Below are 24,254 nucleotides of genomic sequence, written 5' to 3'. Positions count from 1 at the left end.
GAATAGTATTCTCAAATCACAGAGTTCTGCACAGTCCAGTATCACATAAGCAGGGTGGGAGAAGCTACTTTTGAAAAAGTTGAACTCCAGCAAGCTACCCTGGGGAGAAATCTGGTTTGGTCAATTAAAGCTACTTTGTTTAGTTCAGACTACTTTGTATAATAATATTAATTATATTAAATTGAAAATGTACATGTGATAGGAAATTATAACAAATTACAATACAAAAAAAGTCACTACAAAGAAGAAGAAGTAGAAGAAGTAGTAGAAGAAGAAGAAGAAGAAGAAGAAGAAGAAGAAGAAGAAGAAGAAGAAGAAGAAGAAGAAGAAGAAGAAGAAGAAGAAGAAGAAGAAGAAGAAACTTCTTCATAGGAAAGTGAATGTGAGCTAAACAAGCATGTTTCTTACATCTGGAGATTTGCAGGTCAGAGCATCTCTGCAGCACTACACTTCTTCATTATAATGCTGCATTGTCACACATTTTTCCTCGGCCATATTGCGATTTTAATAATATTTCGATGAACTGTGCAGCCCTACTAGAAGCTGAGTCCAGGTGGGGCTGTTTCACCATCCAGGATTAATCAGTTAGCGAGGTAACTTCTGAAATAACATGCAACAACTTCTCTGAACATTTGTTAATAAATACCAACAATCATTACTCGTGAGGTGCAGCTGCCTGACAATTTATTGCCTGTGAAAACCTTCACAGCGGTCAGGATGAAAGAAAAAGCAGGCAGGGCTGGTCAAAGGAAATTCAATTACAGTAGAGAAGCAACTGTAAAGTAAAAACTTAAACAATTATTTCTCTCTTTTTAGGGCCCAAAATTGTTTGTAGTTCCAGTAAACAACTGCACAAAAAATGTCAAAAAGTTATTTAATTACTTGAATCACTATGCAAATATGAATGTAGTTGAAATAACATCAAGTTACTGCAAAATGTAGTTAAACTACTAGTAAATAACGCATACTTCATTACTTCCCAACATGGTAAACAAGTAACCAGAAATCACTGAAAATCGATTAGTCTGTTGATTATTTTCTCGACTAATCGATTATTTGTTTGGTTCATAAAATGTGAGAAAATGAAAGATGCTGATCAGTGTTTCCTGAATCCTGAGGTAAAATCCTCAAATGTCCTGTTTTGTCCAAAACCCCAAAATATTCAGTTTGCTGTCAGACAGGAGTTAATAAAAACAAAAACAAAAACAAAGAAAACAATTAATCAATTATCAAAATAGTTGCCAATTAATCACTGCACCTTTAGTTTAGAAATTGTAATATATATCAAAATTGTCCCCAAACAAATCAATATCACATTTTAAAAGCTGTAGCTGAATGCAGACATTCATCATGCAGGACACTCAAAAGGTAAATAATCAACTTTATTGATAGTACTTGTTCATTTGTAAAGGAAAAATGTGTTTCAGTAACAAAGGAACTGCACCACTGTGCTTGCAACACTTGCCTTTGTGCAGCTTACTTTATAACAAGCTAAACATTAGCCATTATCAATAAGTTTATCAAATATTGACACTACTGAAATGTAAAGAAGCCATAAATTTTACGACACTGAGTTCATAGAGTCACATCTGTCCAAGGGCACAACTTTCCATGTTACAATCAAACATAAGGCTGCTAGAAGAGTTGTTGTCACACCTTCACCTTCACCTTCATCACGGTCAATAAGGAAGTTACTATAATACAAACCAAAAATGTGTTGAGGAAAATATCCAGTTTCTGCTCCTCCTTCTCTCACTGACCACACGCCTTTGTGTTATTGTTGCAGCATACAATGTCAACAGTTTGGGTTCCTTTTTCGGTGTCAAAATTCCAATAGCCTTTGTGCACAAAGCCAGCTCCATCACAAAATGTTTTTTTTTTTCCCCACGCAGGTGTGGGAGGATCTGACCCGAACCCCCTCCAACCTTTGGGGATGAATTTGAACACTGACACTGAATATGAGAAAATCCCTGCAGCCAGCCAAACTTCCACTTTTGTCCAATCACCACAACTTTTCTGCAGATTTGACCAATCATTAAGGATGGGAATAGATAACATTTATTGCTACCATTGACATTATTGATTCTGCATATCTGTCCCATTCTTTAGTGATTTTCTCATTGATTCCTGATTAATTTCCTGTGTGGGAAAAAGTAGATGTACACAGGTTTTCAGCGTCAACACAACTGTTTTTTATCAAAGTTGTATCTGAGATAGTTTCTTCCTCTCCACCATGACTCCTTCTTGTTGCAAGTTTACAGCAACATAGACGCACGAGACATCGTTTTGCAATGTGCAGCTGAAAAACATCAATATGAGGGATTGAAAAGCTCTGAGGCATATGATTCTGACAGATGGGACAATTTGAAACAGGTTCTCCATTCTCATCCCTACCAATCGTCGTAGCCTCCCACCAATCATAGCAGTCCCCTGCTCAAATGTAATACATCATTGTTGTTGACATTTATCAATGGTCTGTGGACTTGTAGATTTTTAATTTTGTGCTGTTTTGACTGAGTTTGAGTTCAAAAAAGATCTAGCTTCTCTGTGGAACATCCCCCAGGTGCATTTCTTCATTTACAACAACATCAATAATAATAATGATAATAATAAACCATATTTTGTACAATTTTTGCAGAGTGCAGCTTTATTCTCTACTCTACTAGAAGTTGTCTTTGATTTTTGATGATTTATGTAAAAAAATAATAAGATAAACCACAACTTTTTTGGAAAGTTTCACTTGCTATCACAATATCATTACAAACAAAAAACGTTGAATGTTTTTTAGAAAAGCTGCTGTGAAATCAGGCATTTTAGGCCACAACAATCCCACAAAAAAGCCTGCAAAATCCTGGTGGGACTGACTTTCATTATTACTATATGGGTGTAATGTTCTGGTGTGCAAATACTTTTAGAGATGCATTATAGCTCAGCCTCACTTTGCCTCTCTGACTTTCTGTGCCCTTCTCTCTTTCTCACTCATGTAATCTTTCTATCTCTCTCTCTCGGCTTCTCTCTCTCTCCGCCCCAGGCCGCCTGCCTGACTTCCTTCCTCTCAGAAGAGGACCAGGATCCCAGTTTCCCTCTCCACAGAAGAATAGTCCCTTTCTTCACAGCTGCCAAACCTCTGCCGCTGCCTTGCAAACAAGGCCAGAAGCAGATTATTTCGAAACGGTGCTAACCAGCCTATGTAAAGTATTTCTGATTGAGGGTTTTGATGCAGTTGCCAGATAAACTCAATTAAGCAAATGGTCATATTTGCTTAAAGAGATGCCAGACGTTGAGATTTCACTTTTTAAACATACGTGCTGACTTGCTGGTAGAATTACAAATGAAGCACTGCTTTGTTGTTGCTGCAATTAGCACATTTTTTGTCAAAATCAAGGGCCTTAAATGTCAAACATTACAAGTGAAGCTGTCGACAGATACTCACGACATCAGCCAGTGTTTCCTAAACCTTGACTCTTAGTTTAAATAGACTCGAGCCTTGGCCTTTTTAATCCATCTTATCTTCTGTACACTTTTAAAAGTACCAACAAAAACAGCGTCAACACGAACAGTGTCACAACAGTAAAGCAACTTGCATGTTGACTCAGGGAAATAAAAATCAAGAAATATGTATCAAGGTTGTTTATGAGCCTGAGCAGTTTTATTTTTATTGATGAAGTGTCTATTTCAGATTAATATAACTGTTGTTTTATCCTTGTGGCTTAAGGGGACTCCATGCATTACAGTCTGCACATGCAGCAGCTAGGCACAACAATGCTTTGCTACAACTGCATGCATTTAACACATTACTTAACAGAGCAGCACATGCTTGGATTAGCTCATCCTTGTGTGTCCAGATGCATGTGCCAGCATTTATACTGCATGTCAGGCCACGCACTAACTGGCACGACAGTAATCAGAAACAACTGGAGGATTTAAGCCTTTTAATCACAAATAATCGCTCTACTTCACAGCTAATCATTTGACAAATGATGCAGCTATGTTTTATAATAAGAACTTTTCTTACTATTTCAGGTCATTGATTTCCATTTATTGGTAGACTCTTTAACTTTTAAGCAATCACACATGACTCGCCTCACACTCTGTAGTACAAACCAAATGCACCCGTCCAATCTGGCGGTCCTTCTAAACCGCTAAAACCTCCCATCTCTCCCTCTGCCTGTAAAGGCCTTTGCTGCCTTGCATCAGTATCACTGCCTGTTCATTCAGCCCCATATTTCATTGCATAGAATAAGCAGGTTCACAATAATTTCTCTAAGGAGCTAAGCTAACATGCTGGCTCTTCCTCCCCTGGTGCTACAGAAAAAGCTCCATTGTGCCCTCCCCTCCCCTGAGTCAGGAGGCTGCTGTGTGCCCGCTCCATTGTTCAGATGTCAATCGGAGGTCTTTGTCTGGCACAGGCCCTCCGTCTCCCCCTACATGGGCTAACACAGCGAGCTGCCCACTTAACGCACATGTACAATAGCTTCTGGGGGATTGTCAACAATGGTTTACATGATGGGAGGGGGGGTATCTGGAGTCCCAGCTGGGGATGCATAGAAAGAAGATGACAGTGTCTGCTCTGCATAATGAAAATATCTACAGGTATTTTACATATGGGACACTGAGCTGGTCCCAAAGAGGGTGGGCAACGAGTGTGCCAACTGCAACAAAAAGGGTTATTAACACTCGGTAACAGGGGCCAAAACAAACAGCTGTTTCCATTGTTGAGTATTTCCTTGATTTATCGATTATTTGTTCGGTCTGTTAAAGTCAGAAAATGGTGAAAAATGTTTGTTTCCCAAAGCCCAAGGTCATGTCCTAAGACGTCTTGTTTTATGCCAAACCCAAAGATATTCTGTTAATGTCATAGAGGAGCAAAGAAACCAGAAACAAAATCCCCTCATTGTTCTGTGCCTTACCTCTATAAACTGATGCTATAACGTTGCAAACAAAAACAGTCTCTAGATATTAAGAAATTATTCTTTTCCTCTTTTTAGCTTATGGTTTTCCTTGTAATTATGTGCACAATGTCAGAAAATCCAAAAAATAGGAAAAAACGTTGATCATTCTCTCCAAAAAACCCAAGGTCATGTCCTCAAATGTCTTGTTTTGTTCACAACCCACAGATATTCAGTTTACAGTTACAGACGACTAAAGAAACCAGAAAATATCCACATTTGAGAAACTAAAATCAGAGAATTTGGACTTTTTTGTTTCTTAAAAAAATGAGAACGATTAATCAGTTATCAAAATAGTTGGTGATTAATTTCATAGTTTAACAACCAATCGATTGATTGACTAATCATAGCAGCTCTGGTGCTCCCTGCTGCAAGAACACTTTTTAACTCCTGTTGTAATGACAATAAAGTTAAAACTCTAACTTGTCTGATATTTAGGCAGCCTCTGAAGATAACAGTTGTGGAGTCACATAGCAGCACTTAATTAAAGCTGTTACAGCATGTTGATCCCATCTGGTCCACATCTGTAAAATTATCAAGATAAGTCAAGACTTTTTTTGTTAGCATAGTTTGTCTTTTCCCAGCTGCATTACAGAGATATAATTTATTGTAAGATATTCTGTTTTGAGAGATCATGCATACGTCAAAGGGATGTTTGTATAAATATTATTATTGGGAGTGTCAGTGTGGCATTGTGGTTTTCATTTCCCCACACGCTAACAAAACAATACACACTGGACAAACAAATCGCAAAACAAACCACTCCCCCCCCCCCAAAAAAAAGTCATCAGGATCCTTTGTGAAGCTGCACAAAGGCCCAGGTGTTCTTCCCCCACCTCTGAGTTTCTAAATAGCATCTATGATTCATGTTTGTCTGTCATCATTTCACGGGGAATGGATGAAGAGAAGAGAAGAGAAGAGAAGAGAAGAGAAGAGAAGAGAAGAGAAGAGAAGAGAAGAGAAGAGAAGAGAAGAGAAGAGAAGAGAAGAGAAGAGAAGAGAAGAAATCAATCAGCTGGAGCGTGTCAGCTGAGATACAGTGTTGGCTGGCTGATCCATCTGTTCCACTCTCATTTAGGAGGATTTAAATGGACACACAGGACAGAGATTAGAGAACCGTATGGGTCATAATAGTCTCATAGAAATGCTATTTATAGGTGCACAGAGACTGAATCAGATTCATAACTGGTAACACAGCAGTGGCCCATCTGAAGCCACAGGATACAGGTATGAGTTTAAAGAGAGTTAAGCGCATAAAACTGGAAGGGAGGGTCCATAAATCCTGGTGTGTAACAGTGAAACTCCTCTACATCATCTTCTGCTCCCTCTCTCATATTTCTGTCCATCCAGCTGTGAAGGGAAGTGAGTCTAAACTAGTCTGACCTGCAGCCGTGTGATCTCTTTCCAAAAAGGACCCCTCCCAAGTTCTGCTGGGAAATACGAGACAGACAGGCAGACAGACAGACAGAGGAGGAAGAGAAGGGGTGAGGATAAAGAGGTAGCAAGAATAAACTGCCAGACCCCTGATGATCCTGAGGGATTTACCAGTATCAGATTCTGGCCAAAAACGTCATGGTGATGCATACTATCACGATGAATCATCCAACTTTCCTGAAATTTGTTCTAAATGAAGTAAAATAACTTCACACCATGATGTGATGAACTGTGTACTGCAGCTTTGTTGGACTCTGCAAAGAACAAAACATCAAATCAAACTAAAAACACAAATAATTGATTCTCAGCTGCATCATGATTCTTTCTTAAAAGATTCTGAATCAATGCAGAAGAGTCAACAATTGGAAATTTAAAACTCAGTTCTCAACATTATCATCACCTGAAACAATTATGTAATATGCAGGGTTGGGGGGGCTGCTTTAAAAATTGTATTCTGATACAGTTACTGATTACCTCTTAAAAATGTAGCCAGTAACGTAATTCAAGTAACCCAAAATTAAATTACATAACTTGATTACTTTTCGTTACTTTTGGATTAACTCAATATAAAATATGGTCAAATTCTTTGGCTTAATATAGTGTATTACTAATACTAGCAATTATTTTCATTGTTGATTGATCGGTCGACTATTTTCTCAATTAACCGATTAGTTGTTTGGTCCATGAAGTGTCAAAAAATGTTGATCACAGCCCAATAGATGTCCTCAAATGTCTGTTTCTGTCCACAACTCACAAATATTCATTTTACAGTCATAGAGGATTAAAGAAACCAGAAATCCTTCAAATTTAAGAGGCTGAAATAAGAGAATTTTGTCTTTTTAATATTAAAGAATGACATGATTATCATAATAGATGCATATTAATTTAGTATACAGTATAATAGTCGATCAATAATAGATTATTTGTTGTAGCTCTAAGTGTTTTATGTTCATTGTCAAAAATGTAAAAAATGGTGACATTTCCACCCAGTGAGAGAGACTAACTGTGGATTTTTCATAGGTGGTCAAAATCTCAATAAGGGTGCCTTAAACTTAAGAGCTGTGTATTGGAAAGAAAATGGCAATATGACATGTATATCACAATATAGGGACTATAATTTAATATGCTGCAATATATGTCACTTTTTAAAAAAATTTGCAAGGTGTTTTACTGCCTTTTTAAAATAAAATTTTCGGGAGAGTGTTACAGTATAAAATAGGAGTTAAAAAAGTTTACTTTCTTATGCAAAAAAAATTGAAAATAAATAAAATAGATTACAACAACACAACATAAAATGAGCCACTACCACCTCCACTGTGCAGATATGAAGCAAGGAAGAACAGATGCCACCATCTTTTTGTTGGACAAGAACATGACATGATTCAAGCCACCAGCATGTAAGATTTTCTGCAGTGGAAGAACTTTATAGTCACAACACAGTTAAACTGGGTTCTTACAAGCCAGCAGCATCACCCACCTCCCTCATCATCATCTCCACATGACTACTACTAAATACCACAGCCAGAGCAGAAGCTGACACATGAGGAACAACATAACGTGTGTGATCCTGATCTAGGGATTTTCTTCTTCGTCACTTACATAAAATGCATGCCCGCTCACTAAATGTTATGACGCAGCACCCCTGAACTACACACGCTCTGACAGGTCAGCAGGCTACTGTTAACATAGCGGGTCATAGCTGATCCTGCTGTGACTCATAAAATCAGACACAGGCGACTGCACAAAGATGTGAAAAAGTGACTTCAAAGATTTGTGCTGCACAAAAACAAAGACAGACATGTTTTTCACTCAGCCGAGGAGCTTTGTCTGCTCCAAAAATACCAGAGGAACCCTAATGCCACACAGACGCAAACACACTGATGTACAAACCTACAGCATGTATACACATATGCACATACACACTCCCTTCAGATGTGAATTACAGAGCAAAGCTCAGCACAACCACTGTCTCCAATCTTGTTTGGGTGGGTCTTTTTTATGGTTAACTGAGGGAGGAGTGCAACCGATTTATAACATTTTCTCACCGACAATCCCTTCCCCCTCTCCCCAACAGAAAAAAAAACTTCAGAAAAGAATTAAGAGGTAAAAGTGATGATGTGAGAATGCCACCCTGAACATCTCTACCCTGAGGCTGGACACAATGGACTAATTATGACATTTTATATGATTTCCTGACTCTGCTTAACACTTGAAATTGTCGCGAAATCACAAGCTTTCAGCAAGAAAGCAAGATCCAACATGAGCCACTGCAAAAACAGCACATATGCAGAGCAATTCCAAAATGAAAAGTACTGTATGTTATGATGCATCATAAAAACTTTATCAGCTTGTTAGCGTCTGCTTGTAAAGTTAAATTCAAAATGGTGCAGATTTGTTGCAAAAAGCAGAATTTCAAGGCTACAGAGAGAGTTCATCCAGACTTAAATACACATTTTTGAGTGTGTCTTACACCACAAAAAGGTGTCGCAATTAAGGAATCTGATAAATGTGTCCTATATTGGGACTTTATGGCGCGATCTACAGCCCATGTTGGTGTGGAGCTGAGCCGGCACGTGTCGTCATCATTATGTGTTTGAACTTCAGGGTCATTCGAGGAATTATGAAGGCAGATAATCTGTGTCCGTTCCACTTTTATCTCAGAGTTCATTACCGTCACTGCTCTTGTTTAGACTAATAGCAGTATGCTTCAGGGTTTATCCCCATAGCTGCTGGGTATAAGGGACATCTTGTCTTTGAAAAATTGGTTTTCTTACAGAGACGCTGGCGCTGCTTTGTTCATCTCATCTGCATGGTGTAGTTTTCCAGCTTCTCGTGTGTGAGGATTTGGTGTTTTTCTTTGCCTTATATGATAGTACACTGAATATTTTTGGTTTTGCAGGTATTAAATTCACTGCTTGCGCACATCTCCCAACTGAGACACTCAGAACAGAAGGAGGTGGGAGGGGGCGACAAATATTTCGGCAACTGCTGATTGATGGGCTGACGGCGCCCAGTAGGAAAAATTTAACATATCCCCATAACACAACATAAAGCACATACTGCAAATGCAAAACATTACTTGCAACAGATCAAGTGATTCAAGGCCATATTAAACTGCAAACACTTGAGTTCATTGAGTTCATGCCCATGCACAGAAAATGAGAAATGAGAAAGCCAAGTAGAGTCCAGGACGTCCTGGATCAGGCAGTTTGGCAGATGGATACAAAGATAAGTGATGATAGCTCTGAATGGATAAGAGGAAAACAACAACAGTAACGGAAATCTAGCATCTCAGCAATCATCTAATTCGAAGTCGGATGATGGCATAAACAGTGTCAAAGCAAACAGAAGATGGCTGTTAACATCTGTCTGCTAGCTCATAATCATGAGATGATTCAATACTGTACCTGATAAAAGTATTGTAATATCATAAATTGAGTACTAATTACTACAGATATTTGCACTTACATTTTTTGACCCACCTGTCGCCTTAACTTTACCATAGCTGGTCAAAACTGCACTGATACACTAACATTGCACCCATATGTGATCGCTGAACATCTCTTTCCAAAACCATGGGCATTAATTTGCTGCCACGACAGCCTCCACTCTCCCAGTTTCAAGTTTTCCACTAGATTTTGGAACCTGGCTACAGGGATTAGCTCCCATTCAGACACAAAGCAGCTCATCACAAAGGTGTTCGATGGGGTCTGAGCTTTCTGCAATCCAGTCACATTACTGCACACCAAACCACAAAGCCCATTTCTCTATGGACTTTGCTTTGTTCACAGGGGCACTGCCACGTTTAAACAGGAAAAGGCCAAACTGCTGTCACAAAGTTGGACGCACACTATTGTCTCGGGAAGTTTTCTGACCTGTATTTGTTCCGATTCAGGGACTAATTTGATAAAACTTTACCACCACCACCACACACTCACATGACAACTGTTCTTCAGGTAGATTCGATTAGATAATCTTTAATCATCAGACGATGTGTTTGCTGGTTCTTTCAGACGGTGGGACCGATTGCATTCTGACTGCAAACAAAAAACTGCAGAGTTTGAGTGAAGACTACCCGTTCTAGGCGATCTTGGCCCACTTGTTTTGCCCTTCGTAGAGTTGAGTGCAACTGCTGCGTTCACATACGCCTAAACGAACCAAATCTGGTAGTGAAACGTTCTGCTGTCCTATCCTGTAAATCAGAGTTTTATAAAACTGGGACAGTTATATGCTGATGTTTTATGAACAACTAGAAGTTAGTTACTGTAGTTTAACCTGTTGATTTGGTCAGAGGTAGCAGCTATCAGTTAAGTTTTGCTGATTAAGAATTAAACCAGGCCTATCTTTGTGTGTTATGTGGTGTAAACTGTTGTACATTTATGAACTCTTTATGACAGCTATTGGTCCTTAGTGGCTAATAAAAATCGACACTACTTTAGGACAAAGTTGAGGTTTAATATCACATTGGGCTTCTGGCTGAGACATATCAGTTTGGTTTTCATTTTGGGGACCCACCAGAAATGAGTCAAGTGTTGCTCTACTCCACCTTTCTCTCCTCTACTCCACTCTTTCATGTACAGTGTGACAGAGGCCTCCTTCATGGTCTGCAGCCATCAGACATCTGGGCCCTGCATTAGGGGATTTTCCGCTGCTTTGTAAAGCCTGCTTAGTGCTAAACAGCAGCTCCCAGACTGTCTGTACGAGACGCAGCCCATCAACACATAACACATCCACCCTCCCTGTGGCCCGACATCAATCTTCTCCCAGAATCAGAAGAGGTAGTTTCCTTGCTACTAACACAGCTGGCTTGCACCACAGCTGGAGCAGGCAGACAGATTATGTAAGACTTTAATACAAAACTTCTTGTATCAGAAGTTTCCCCAAAAAGTTTCCCCAAAAAAACAAATCTAATGTAACACAGACAAAACTGTGTAATACAATGTCATGGTGATTGCATCATGTTTTTATGTTCTGATGACACAGGCTTGACTAAATCTTCTGTTATCTAACACCTAAAGACTCTGGTCTGAACACAAGACCGTGGCCCACTTTCCTGCCCTTTAATGATGCTCTGTGTGTGTGTGTGTGTGTGTGTGTGTGTGTGTGTGTGTGTGTGTGTGTGTGTGTGTGTAAATGATATAATGTTAATGAATTAGAAGAGATGCAGAGAGAGGCTGACATCCCATCTGTCAACAACAAAAAACAGCCAAAACATGAGGATGTGCAGGATGTGATACAAACACACTCAGACACTGCCTTCACTTTCTCCATTACTGCAACAAGCAACACTACTTCAGTGCAATCTTGAGCTGTCTTTACCTTGATGTGGACTGGACGAAAAAGGTCATAACACAGCAACAATAGATTATGTCATTACATGACATGTGCACTAATCATGTGCAAAGTGCAAGCTCTTGTTTTTTGAGTTTCAGCCAGTGTGAGCATGCTTCGTTCCATGTGAATCCCTCATGAGTGGAACTTGCAGTGGGAATCACCAGAGGCCCCACAATATGGTATTATCCAATGCTTAAGTAATGATACATTATTATTGAGATTCATTTTGCAATATGTTGTGCATTTGAAACAAATATACTGCAATTCATTGCATTTTATTACATTTTACAACTGCAAATGAAGTCTCCAAAAGACAGCTTTGTTAACATCTGTTTTATCTAAGTTTTCAGTCTACTCATCTCAACAAAACAACCAATCCCACTGATGGTGATTTCACCAGAAAAAAGACTCAGCACCATCTAATGGATAAAAAAAATCAATTTATTATTCTAGCACTAAAAAGTTAATTTCCCATTTGCAATATTAATATAATAATATTATAAAAGATAGATACTTGGCACGCTCCAGGACTATCAGCTTTGTTTGTTTTCAGATATTGAAAACTGACATTAAGACAGACAGGTTACAACTGCATTTCCACATCCATTTAACCAGCTTTACTTCATGATAGGGGTGCAACAATTGACGTAGTCAAAAAAACTGATGCCAAAATCTTTGTTTTTCTCGAGGTGATGGAGGCAGCGAGTGAGCCATCTTCCAGATGCTTCCCATCTCTGCTGAGAGGAGCACATGTGCAACAATGACCACGTAGCAACAGGTAAACACTTCACACCCAACGTGGAAAGAAAACAATTACCTGCAAGATTTGTAAGGCAGACCGAGCTTATCGTGGGAGTATGTCAGTAATGCACAAACATTTGAAGAGGAGACACGCTGGACATGTGGACAATGCAGACTCGGACTCAACTCAGTAGGGTAGCTTATTAGCTAGCTATCAGTTAAAAGCCAAGACAACTCTGTCTATACCTGCATGAAGGATTCCACCATCAAGAACAAAAACATGGCTTGAATATCAGTGTTTCCCGTACATTCATTTATTTGTGGCAACGCAACACAATTAAGACACAGGCTGCCACAAACAGATTTTCTATTTTTGGAGCTGTGCTCCTCTCTCTGTCTCTGTTGTGTCTAGAAGGCAACCCTTGATCTGCAAAACTCTTAAGGGAGTTGTACTGGACACTGGTACTTCTAAACATGATCCTCTCTGTGTATCTGTCTCTCACAAACTTTGGTGTAAAAACTCAAAATACAAGGTTTTTATTTTGAGCAACTAGTCAATTAATTGTTTCAATAATCGATGAAATAATCATTAGTTGCAGCCTTACTTTCCCGATTTGACATTGTTCCACAGAGATCAGTCCCAGGTCAGATCCCACAATAACAACTCTATGATGAGGAGATTGTTGTCAACCTCATCTGCATCTTAGAGATAGACCTATGGGTGTGGATGTGGATTTTTTCATAGGCATTAAGGGTGACAGGAAATTAATTAGCTAAAGTTACCTTATCTACCTTGTATGCATTCTGCAGGACTTTAACAAACAATATTTTTCAAGTAGTAGCACAACAACAGCACACTCCAAAGACAGAGTCATAAGGCCACGCTTGAGCATGTGTTCCTTCACACTACAGGATGTTCTCATGAGGCTGCAGGCCTGGATACTTTGGGGAAATGGGAGCCATGTGTAAACAGCCTGGCTGCAGATCAGGTGGCTCTGACCCTCCTTTCTTTGCTGACTGGGATCACAGCCATCCACCACACCCCCTTTACACACACAACATATGTTGTTACTGTAAGTTGCAGAAAACTCAATAATAAAACTCAATAAAAGGTCTCTCTGGTAAAAGCAGGAGAAATGAAGGGAGAGGTCATGGTGGGGTTTTTGGACCTGGCTGCTTGCCTGATGCTGAACCTGTTTATGCTCTAACACAGTGGCTAGCGGCAGCTGATGAAAAAAATCTCAGTGGGCTCAGCCATGAAAATGCATGACTGGATGGATTTGGAGAAAAAAAAAGGGGGAGCGAGAGAAGAAAAAAAAAATGGAGAAATGAACCGATCCAAAAGAACCAGACATTACTCAACATGCTATTTCAGGAAGGCACTATGATTTCTGTCAGGGCTAAAAGAAGGGCAGAGAAGAGCACAAAAACAGACAGATGGACAAAGTAAAACAGCATGAGGACAGACGGGGGAGGGAAAAATGGGCAGGGACAGGAACAATAGGATTATTAACAATACAGAGCAAAGACAGTGGTGGAAAGAAGTACCTCACCTTACTTAACCCTTACTGAAGTAAAAGTACCAATAAAAATGCTCAGATACAAGAAAAAGTCCTACATTAAAAAGTCTACTGAAATAAAAGTTTTTTCCCCTGTGACTGATAAATTATCATATATTACATTAATACTACTTTATACACAGTTAGGTCCATTAGTCAGTGCAGTGGTTCTCAAATTAGGGTTCGGGTCCCCTACAACAGGTCATGTATTGTTGTCACGATACCAAAATGATGACTTCAATACGACACCTGCCTAAAATATTTCAACACTGAAACAATACCACGGCAAAAACCTCAAACACCAGGAAAAGTCATGGAATAATATACAAGCTGTCCTGACAAGGGCTGGTAAAAAAAAAGTCATATTGCAATTTGGATACTGCACTTGGTCACATTGCCATTATTTTTGCATTTGGAATTGTGCAGCCCTAGACCTGACACAGAAGAAATAAATGGCTTTAAAAGCAGACAACAGAGGACAGGTATTAGGCACATATAGATACACAAAGTTTGAGCAGTTTTATTGTCAGTTTATTAATATTATTATTGTAGAAATGAACTTGAACAGGAATCTGGGAGCATGAAAAACAATAAAACCGACTCCATAAAATGAAAACACTCAGGTAAAGTAGTACATAAATCGTCAATGTACTTAGTTACTTTCCACCACTTTCAAAAGACTGCTAAAGGAAAACAAATGTGCATCAAATAGTGGCAGTAAATAATCCCAGCCCTGTGTGTGTGTGTGTGTGTGTGTCACTGTGAAGTGATGTGAGGCCCTGGCTGTGAAAGTGAGTAAGCTGTTCCACCCCCACCGCGGCTCAGGACACAGCTCCAACAGGTGGACAAGAGAACAATACAACACTGAAGGAAGCACAGGATGACATCACATCCACCACCGACACACAAACTGTACACAAAGAAAACACCCATATCTATGCTCTCTCTCTCACACACACACACTCGTGTGCAACATCACCCATCTGAGTCACACACGCATCATCAAGGATTCCCCAACACGACGCCATGCAAGCCGATTCCTGAAAAACTTAACGCTCATTACTGCAGAGAATGAGGATCAGATAGGAGATAAGAGTGTTGCATGAATGCACCGTGTCTCGTGTGAGTGTGTGTGCATGTGTGTGTGTGGGCCAGAGAACAAGGCTTCTGGGAAGTTGTGTCTGGGGGTAATGTTGCAGACAGAGGATGCGGTTGGTTGTTAAATCATGAGCCAGACAGCTTTAATGTGACACCGACAACATTAAATCCTCTGGTGAGACAGTACAAATGACAACAGTAAAAAATTATTCTTTCAGGGTAATCATTTTAAATTCGGATATTAAAAAATTATAGAAGGCAAGAAGAATTTGTGTAGAATACAAAGCAAAAACTGCAACCTTAGAGTTCCTCAAAGATGACCAGGGTCAGCAAAACCATTTTATCTCAGTCATTAATAATTTTGTAAGAAATTCCAGCTTGTTAAATGTGAATACTTTCTGGTTTCTTTATTCCTTTATGACAGTAAACTTAATATCTTTAGATTATGGACAAAACAACACATTTAAAGACGTCATCTTGGGGTTTGGGAAACCATTTTCAGACATTTTTTAGGTCAAACTTCTATTAATCAATTAACCAAGAAAATAATTGACCGATTAATCGACTATGGAAATAAGTTTGCAGCCCTCCTGAGTTTAGATTTGGACAACACACTTTTTACGAGGCTGTTTTACTATAATCTAGTGGTGCATGATCTGGTGATTTTAGACTGTAATTGATTTTGAAAGTGTTCACAATCTATATTTCAGACAAGTCGAAGAGATTGCAGTATTTAATGTTCTCCTACCACTGTCTCAAAACTTCACAAGACTGAGCGGATCTGCTCTACATGAACAAACCATTACAGTGATGTTGCTAACTAGATGGCAGTGTTTACTGGACAAATTATTTCATGTGGCTCCTCCTTGTGTGATGTAAATGGTGCAACTCAGGGTGGCAGAAATGAACCCATCAGCACTACATGAGAAAAACAAAACATTGGTTATCATTAGCTAATATTTGAAAATGGAGATACAGTTGGAAAAAAAAAGACTGCAAATAACATTGTGGATTAAGACTGCAATTAAACAGATCATGATATTATTTTTAGGCCAGGCTGTCCACCCCCGCAATGGACTGTTCCAAAAGTGAAGCAACAAAAGGATGCAACAGAATCTAATGATTTATTTCCTTTCCTATTCCTTATCAAAAACTAGCGCCTACATTACCCATAACACATCTCAACCACCAATAGTTCCATTGGAGATTTTAGGTGTGTTATGCTAGTAGCAGCTGATTTAGCTTTGAGCTAAAAGCCTCGAGCAGAGATGAGGAGCAGTCTGCAGAGGTCTGATAGGTTCACTTCTTTCAGACCACCCAGATTTTTTTCTTTTTTAAATTTGCTGTCTTCAGCCCTCATCACTGCTGACTCATGAGACATCACTTGAGGCAATTTATTAGACTAGAAAACAGACTTGGATGTGTAAAAATCAGCACACCTGTGCTTTAACAAAATAAGGCAAATTTGCAACAATGCATAAAGTTATCTTAACAAAATCAGCTGAACAAGAAGTTTCTTTAAAATCAGCAAATGACAGTCTCACCACAGGGTCCATTCAGAAGCTGCTCCTGAGCTCTAAAGCCAACATGGAGACAACGCTGACTAAAACAGAGAGATTTCTCCTCAACTGCTGTTTCAACTATGTTTTAGTTGAAAAACCATCTCATCAAAGAAAAAGAATGAGCAGCCAAGTGACCAAACATTCAACACTGATATCACAATACTTTTGATAGTAAATGATGCTACACATCTGGGTGAGTATTCAAGAAATAGTGAGGTTTAATACCCAGTTTTAGAAAATCCCACGGCTCATTCTTGCTGCGACTTAAAATATCAGTGATCCAATATACTGTGTGTATGCAAGGCACATAAATTACACCATATAAGAGGAATAAAGTTATAAGACAAAATGGTGAAGAGCAGTGGCCAGATGAAATAAAAACTATGACACAAAGGCACTAAAAAAAGAATTAAAACTGGTGAAAGCTTGCTGAACGGCCTGCTGCCGACCCCGCCTGCCAACTCAGGCAGTCCACAAATGAGACGTCTCTGTGAGCTGGTGAACTTATTTTAGAGGGGAATAAAGCTACACGAGCACAGGCCCTGTTTATGTAAGGATGGTAATGTGTTTCAGATTACAGACGGTTGTATGGAAATTCTTGTGGCGAGACTGGACTTTTCACTGCCGGATTGCAGGGGAGCAGGCCCACGAGGCATTTCTCAAAAAAGCCTTCTATGAATCCGTCAGCTCGGGGGAGACTCTTTCTTCTTGATTAGCAAGAAATCTCCTAGGAATGTCAGTCTGAGGCAATGAAGCAGCTCTAGCAATGAATTTTTATTAAGTTTTTACGACTAAAACATAAAAGAAGAATATTTTATGAGTGCAACTGGCCTTCCATCTGATTCGGATCCCCTATCTTAAGGCCTCTGATTATAATTGACAGTACACTCCCTCGCCTCGCTGCTCCTCGGCACAGCCAAGAACTACTGGGCAAATGAGCAGGAAGTTAACAGGAGAACACACTCTATCTTCGCATTCATCTATAAATATTTCTCTTCCAGTCGCTGACCACCACTAAGAGGAAAAAACTTTAATAAGCGGGTTGGGATTAAATATTCTTAGAGGCATTTGCTGCACAGAATCACCCATTTTCATCTTTGTGGCGAACAGTATCAGCCAGAACTGTGTGTGCTGCACATCGACTTAAGTTTTATTACTGAGGAATGAACAAAGGCATAAATAAGGCAAATATGTGAGCTCTAAGGAAAGAAGGCTGGCCTAAAAATGCTTCATCACCAAATTTGACAACACTTTTAACTTTAAAAGGAGCCTATGACATAAAACACATGTTGGGTCATAAAAATGTCATCAGCATTAAAGGGATAATGAAGATTATTTAAAGTCGGGTTGTGGGAGGTACTATTTATTAATAGTCAGAGTATGATTTACAGTAGATGTCAGTTGACACACCCCGAGTTTGGAGAAGTAGCAGGAGTACCGGTGCAGGAAGCTAAGTAATGTACTAATGTGGACAGGATCAGCAGCAAAATGTCTGCTTTCACTGATTTAACGTGCTGTTTTTTTCTAATGGGAAACTACCGTTATATGAGCCAAATATCGCTCTCTCTAACCCAACCAGACTCCACTGGGAAAATCCATGATTTTACCTCGCACAAGAACACTGGAGTTGCTGGTCTACCGCTGCCTCGACCGGTTAGTTTGTCTTGTTGTGTGACTTCAGTGAATCTGAACTAACCTTTTAAAACATCAATGTCGCACAGTAACACAATAAAACTAACCGATCGAGGCAGCGGTATGCCAGAAACTCGTGTGTTCTGTGAAGTAAAATGACCGATGTTGCCAATGGAGTCTGGTTGAGGTAGTGAGAGTGATATCTGGCAGGGGTTTCCTGTGGCAGAAGTCTGTCTGAAGGCAAGCTAAAGCAATGGAAATATTCCAAATATAGAGCACATTTAGGCAGCTATTGCTGCCCACACACACAAACGCATAACCACAATACCGCAGCCATGTGATGCCTACTGCGGGGTTGAGCTCATTACTGTCATCACTGCATATTTTAAAGGTTCTATGGGTCTATATACATCTATGGATCAGCAAAGTCACACAAAAGTCAGGAACACATCCTCTGATTGGTCGACAGCCCAAGACTCAACCCAAGGCATCTTGGGATTGCCAGAGAGCGACTAATATGCCAACAACAATAATGTTTTCAAGAAGGAAAAAAAAAAAGAACAGATAACTACAGAAGACATTCAGTGCTGGATTTATCATTATGGATTTATAATGCAATTATTTTGACTGAATTGCGATACAATTAGTGGAAATGATCATTTTTGCATATTTGGTTCTGGTTCAGCGTTTTTAATACTACACTTGGCGACATTGCGATTTCGATAATATTGCAATTAATTGTGCAGCCCTAGCTTTTAATAAAAAAATCGAGTATATTTTCTCAACCATATCTCAGAGGAGGAGTACGAAGTCTGATCCTTGACTATGGGTGTCTCTTCTTGACAAGCCTTCTCTACCTGAGCAGCTTGGGTACTTTGATCCCTCTGTTTGTTCTGCAGGAGAAAAGATAGAGTTGTCCCTTCCTGCACCACACCTCTTCAAGCCTCTCTGCAGTTACAGCAGTTAAAACAGGGGCACCATTGTTCCTTAAACAGCACATGAAAATAATTTACCAAGTAATTTCACGGTGAAATCCAGGAAACACCAGATATAGAGTGACAATTTTAACTTCAAAGGCTTGAATTGTGAGTTATGTAACTCTTAGGAGCATGTGTCAAATCCCCACAATTTTGATTCTTAAATACGTGAGCCTGTCTGCACACAGGATTCCCCAACTAACCATGAAGAGGAGCTGCAGGAAACAATGAAATATGAGGAGCAAAGGCAAGGGGAAATGCCAGCTTCCCTGCCTTGCTGGCCTGCTCCATATTATTAGAGACTTCCGGTTCAAAGTTCTCTTTAACTGCCCATAGAAGGGTTCAAAGGTCAAATCATTCACAGCAGTTCATACAGTTAGACAAACAGGAGCATTTTGAGTTTCAGCACAGTGTTCTTGACTTGAAATCTTAAATTATTATCTCTAGCCCACTGGAAAAACAAAAGGAAGGTGCAGTCTTGAGCTGCAAATTCTCTCTCTGGTTGAATTTATTTGCACCAGATAGCAGTGCATACCACATCTGGGCAATGCAGACTGCTATGTACTAAACTGACGTTCAAATAGTGCACATATTTGGGCTCTGATTGTGTTTTGCTACGGGATACAAGCCCCACCCGTCATGTACTCCAGCAAGATTAAAACAAACAACCAGCTCAGTGAAGCTCAGATTCTGTCAAGTTCCTCTTGACCAGTTTTCATTCATCTATTCTACACAAAAACAGAAAATACAAGTAAGTTTATGTGTGTAGAACTTGTGTTTTTAATATGGAAGATCAGACACCAACTAGGAAGAAGAATTTAAAAAATCCTTCCATAATTATTTGAGAAACACATGGCAGATTTGCAGGAATGTTTTTTTCCTGGATTCCACTGGACAGACAAAACAACGCTGCCTTATAAAGACATTTAGCTGCAGTAAAACTGTGCCTGGCTGCTGGGATACACACACATACTGTAAGACTTAAAGGACCAAGAGAACTACAATATCCACAGAGCCTCTGTTCACTGCTTCCTGAAATCATTATTTTGTCTGTCCAAGCCCTCCTGACATCTATCCTGCTGAGAAACTCTTGAGCCAGACACTTAATCCCTATCATTTGTAGGGGAACTCCTGACTTGTGGCCTCCCTATGGGCATCAATTAAATATCAATTTAGAGAAGAAGGGAGCAGTCACAAATTTAAATAATGTATTTTGATACTATAATTCCCTTCGGTCTGTAACCAGCTGTATTTTCCTGTCATGAGTCATTTTTAATCACACATCAGTTGATTCTCTAACATAAACACACGTTGGTCCAATGGGCTGCCTGCGTCGCACAGTTTTAGTCCAACGAGTCTTATCTGCTGACTGATCGATTCAGACAAAATTCCCAAGACCCTGCAGGAATTTGTGTTGAACTTTTATCCTACCAGACATCTCCACAAAGAGACTGGGCATCTGCTGGGGTCTATTTAGAGACTGGGAGGCTCTCTGGAACAGGCCACGCAGTTCAACCTCAAGTCAAACAAAGTAAATGTCAACTTGAACAACCATGTCCTGCCACTCTGAGGGGAAACAAGCAATCTTTTCCAAATCAGGGTTCACATGCAGCCACTGGGGGACTTGAGTACATACCAATATGGCACACATTTAATGACACAAGGAGAAATCCCCTGTACACCAGTGACTACTTCTACATGCACAAATATTCTGGTTTTTGCCTTACTGAAAAAGGACAATATTCCTACTAAGCTGATTGCATGGCTAATGAAATTGAATATTCTAATATTCCTGTTCATGTGCTTAGTTCAATTATAGAAAAGTGTGGATATTTTAATAATTTGAAATAAGATTTTATTTAAGGTTTTCCACTGGTGCCGGACTTATTCAACTGTGCAAACGCAGCCTCCATCTTTCATTTTCAATCTCATTCACAGGTTGCATGGTGGTGCGGCACTTTCACTTCACAGCAAGAATGTTGTAGGTTTGCATCCTGAATCGCACACGGACTTTCTTTGTGGAGTTTGATGCTTGTTGTCTCTAAGCCTGTGTGGGTTTCCTCCAGGTGCTCCAGTTTTCCTCAGTTCTCCAGTTAGTGCCCCTGCAATGGCCTTATTTGCCTTATTTACCACATCTGTTTAAGGACATTCTAGAAAAGGTCAGTGTTGCAATATTTGCACGCGTCTAAAACTCCAACTCTTTCATAACGTTTAAAAGTAAATGTGTTTCTCTTCTGGCCAAAATTGTGGGCCTTTCCTTTGTGCGTGCATCCCTACCCCAGGCTTCATTTGAAAGTTTACAACACACAGATTTGACTGTAAACAGGCAAGAGGTTGTGTGTCTCAAACTGCGGTAAAAACCCAATTGAGACGCATGATATGAATGTGCACAGAAGGCAGAAACATTCAGCATAACACTAAATTTGGAAAAGACAAATCAAATTTGGAACATTGTCATATTCTGAATAATGCTGGAAAGTTAGTCGGCTGAACAAATAAACATCGCCTCCCTCACTAGTTGGCACAAGAAATACTGGTACAACGCCAGTTAACTGTTGCCTCTAGGATGTCATGCAGTTGTTAGCCACTATCTGGGGCTGCAGCGCCCCTCGCTATGGCTGGATGACTCAAATGCTGTAATCAGCAAAGTGAGACAGATGACAGCTCATAGAAACAGTAGAGTTTGACAGCATTTTGATCTAGAAAGTGAAAAAAGTTTGTATGTGTCTGAATAAACTGGCATGTAACCACTCAATCAGAGAAAAATGTAACCCTATTTTGAACAGGCAGGTGGACGTTAACCTGAGAAGAGAGCAGGCTGCTGGTGCTAACATGCTAACATTAGCCACACTGTGTGGCATCACTACAGGGTTAACAATATTGTTTACCTGCAAATGCTCTGGCCCTGCTCGGTCAGAAAAGATAACACATTCAGTGAGTTGTATTCATGTGTTGTATTTGTTCAGACAATGTTAAACATTACTGATTCATAAATTGAGCTAATTTTAACTGTTTTCTGAGTGTTTTCTTGCATCCAGACTAGTTGACTAGTCTAAATTAAAATGTCTGCAAAATCAATGATCAAAATTAGTCGTTAGGAACATCACTAGTGCATGTAAACATAGTCAGTGTAATTCAGCTGGTTGCTAGTCAAACTCAGGCAACGGGAGAGTTGCTAAATCAAGGCTGGCCGCGCACCAAACCTCAGCTTTTGACCCACTTCAAATAAAAATAGTTCTGAAACAGCAAACAATGAGTGAGCATGATGAAGCATGAGCAAACTGCTCTTCCAGTACTTGTAAAAATGTTCAAATAAATTAATTTTGTTAAGTGGGTCTAGAGCTGAACTTTGGTGTGCTGCAAGCTTTTTTCATTAAGCCAAGCTCTTAACTGTGAGGCTGAGCTCCCACGTGCAGTGTGAAATACACCCCAGAGAGACGTGCAGACGTGCTCCAGAACTACTTGTTTTTGGGTAACTACACCAGGACAAATGCACACCATTAGATGCCTCATGCCCTTTGGATCCCTCTATAAGTGGCCCACTCCCACTCAGGCTAATACAATCACATATGCATGCATGCGCGCACTCTCAGTCTACGGAAAAAGGAGCAAAAAGAAAGCACTCCTGGCTGGTCACACCCTCTACAAATAACAATCTGCACACGCCATCTCCGGACCGCGCTGTCTGGCTGGAGGGAAAACAAACAGACAGAAAATGGGAGAGAGTTGGGAAAATGAGGCCTGGTGCTGTCTGGTTGCTCTCAGGTCTTCACGCCTGGCTGCCAGAGCTACTGTAGACACCACCGCAGCTTATCTAATTTAAGAGGTATGGCTATAAAAACACTGCTAACCAGAACTGCCCTGTCCTCTGTGAAACTTGCACTCTTATACACCAGGAACTTTCTCCTCTGAGGCATTTTCAGCTTCATATTTATACAGTTACAGCACAGATGTACACTTTGCAGTTCAGGGCTGCAACAAATGATTATTTTCATTATCGATCCCTTGGCTGATTCTCTTCCAACCAAAACATCTGAAAATATTTTTAAAAGAAATTGCAATCACAATTTCCCAGAGCTGAAGTTGATATCATCATGTCTTGTTTTACCCAACAATCTGTCCAAACTACAAAGATATTCAATTCACTATATTGTACAACAGGGGAAAGTGGAAAATCTCTCGTTTAATAAGAGAAAAACATCAAAGGTTTGGGATCTTTGCTTGAAAACTGAATATTGATCAACTGTCAAAAGAGTTGCCAATAAGATTTCTGTGTACCTACTAAATCTATTACTGCATGTTTTAACACAACATTAAACACTGCTGCAGTGTGGTCTGTTAAATGAACAAGGAAGTTTGGGCATCCGTACTAAAAGTTGGTTCTTTTATGTAAGCGAGAGAAACATGCAAACCTACTCATCACCCTACTATAAATAGAAAACTAGGAGGAAACCCACTGAAAGGTGCCACAAATTGATTCATCTTTCAGTCTGTCAAGCATGCAAATAGTTGACAAAACAAAGTCACCACAAGGTTCATTTAGTAGCTGTTCTCAGCTGTTACGATCATTAATTCTCAATCATGATCAATCTTCCCAATTAATATATATTTAAAGGGACTATTATCTATTCTAAAATATAAAAATACACAAATAAAGAAATAATAGTTTGATTATCTTACTACTCATACACAAACCGCCTTTCTGCTGTGATATATTATCAGATATTATTAAAATTTTAGAAATGTTCATGCAGACAGATCTAGGGCCTTTTATGCCTTTAAATTATAGGACCTTTGAAGTTCGGTCAGTATAGGGGAAGAGGGATGACGATGACAGGTAAGACAACAGCTCTGATGACAGATGACAGACATGCTTGAAGCTGAATTAACTATGAGAAGTTTGGAAATGAGAGGCAGTGGATCAGACTTAAGGTACTTCAAACAGGGCCAAGTGGACAGGGTACGTTA

At 39.7% G+C, this 24,254-nt stretch overlaps 1 protein-coding gene across 1 annotated transcript in view; it reads right to left on the bottom strand.

The window, feature by feature from the left end:
• myo1d (myosin 1D) overlaps nucleotides 1-24,254 on the bottom strand; it is a 148,093-nt gene that overhangs the window by 119,632 nt on the left and 4,207 nt on the right. The window lies entirely within an intron of this gene.

Source organism: Lutjanus erythropterus, chromosome 17 (genome assembly GCF_056507025.1).
Source record: "Lutjanus erythropterus isolate fLutEry1 chromosome 17, fLutEry1.hap2, whole genome shotgun sequence".
Classification (NCBI taxonomy): Eukaryota; Metazoa; Chordata; class Actinopteri; order Lutjaniformes; family Lutjanidae; genus Lutjanus; species Lutjanus erythropterus.
The sequence above is the reverse complement of the archived record's forward strand: the minus strand, read 5'-3'. Positions and strand labels throughout refer to the sequence as shown.